This window comes from Peromyscus eremicus, chromosome 11 (assembly GCF_949786415.1).
Source record: "Peromyscus eremicus chromosome 11, PerEre_H2_v1, whole genome shotgun sequence".
Taxonomy (NCBI): Eukaryota; Metazoa; Chordata; class Mammalia; order Rodentia; family Cricetidae; genus Peromyscus; species Peromyscus eremicus.
In genome coordinates, this window is record NC_081427.1 from 53,825,326 (window position 1) to 53,826,636 (window position 1,311).

The 1,311-nt window shown below is 49.5% G+C and overlaps 1 non-coding gene across 1 annotated transcript; it reads right to left on the reverse strand.

The window, feature by feature from the left end:
- Positions 1–789: 789 nt before the first annotated feature.
- Positions 790–893, reverse strand: LOC131922079 (U6 spliceosomal RNA). Its single transcript, XR_009382195.1, has one exon. It is a non-coding gene; the product is annotated as a U6 spliceosomal RNA (small nuclear RNA).
- Positions 894–1,311: the final 418 nt, after the last annotated feature.

A 1,311-nucleotide genomic window follows, 5' to 3' on the forward strand; every position in this document is an offset into this window, starting at 1 on the left:
ATTTTCTATTTTCAAACCACTGTAAAGGTGAAGAAAAATGATGAACCCATGATTAAGTCGGGGATTGTAATCAAGGCTGAGGGCTATCCAAATGGATTACGTCACCAGCTCAGGTGGTAACATCCACACAGGGATTCCTTTTTTTTTTTTTTTTTTTTTTTTAACTTACTATGACTCTAATGGGCAGCTGGGCTGGTAGTGGTGTCTCCAGATGCTTAAGGGGAGGTCACGGAGAGGCCAGTAGTCAGCGGGAGATTGACAGGGAGACTATTACCTGGAGACACCCACCTGAGACCGGAGCTGTGTAGATGTGGTGGCTGCTGATGGGATGAAGGGTGGAGAGGAAAAGGCAGCTGGGTATAGAAGCCCAGGAGAGCCCAAAGCCAGTACTGCAAGTGGAAGGAGAGACCGCAGAGGGGACAGAGCTGGAGGAACTGGAGACGCAGGACAAAGACCTGGAGGGATGCTCCTCTGGTGGCCAACGGAGAAGAAACATGGTGGCCGGATGGGTCAACAGTGCCACCTCCACCAAGGGGCTGATTTAAGATTGCAGTTTAAGGAAATTTCTCACTGGACTTGACATTTAAGAAATCCTGAGCTGCTTTAGCAGGGAAGAGCAAAGGGTGGAATATTAAATGGGGGCGAGCTAAGAGAGACACAGAACCTCCTTTCAGCAAGACGAAGGTGCAGTTACCATTGGGAAGCCCATCCTTCCTCGAGGCCACCAGCGCCTCCTTGTCATTCCACAGGAGACACAGAAGGAATCCCACGGCCACCCCATTTTATTTTTAAAATACAGACCGCCTCACGAATCTGCGGGTCGTCCTTGCACAGGGGCCATGTTTATCTTCCGTGTATTGCTTCGGTTTTGGGGCATCTGCCAAAGTGAGCAACGGCTGTTAATTTGATGCTCAACTTGAAATGGGGTTCTCAGACACGCACACTAGTGCGCAAGACCCTATGCGCTGGAGGAAAGCCGAACCCAAGCTCACAGCCAGAATATGAAACCTATTTAAAACACGCTTGATTCTTCTCCGGAACAGTGCTTGCTACTCTCGTGGTAAAATCATCCCCTCCAGCCAGTGGCAAGCTAAGCAAACCCAGCCGCAACTCCAGGCCACAAAAATCAGCACTGTGGCTGCCAAGCCTTGCAAGGCCCCAGTTTGTTGCCTAACAGGAAACCCCCAGTGCAAAACACCCTATACTCTTCCTCCCTGATGGTTGACCACTCTAAGGAAATTCAGAGAGCCTGCAATGAGGGAAAAGAAGAAACCACAAAAACACCCCAAAAAGAAACATAAGAAGTCCTCT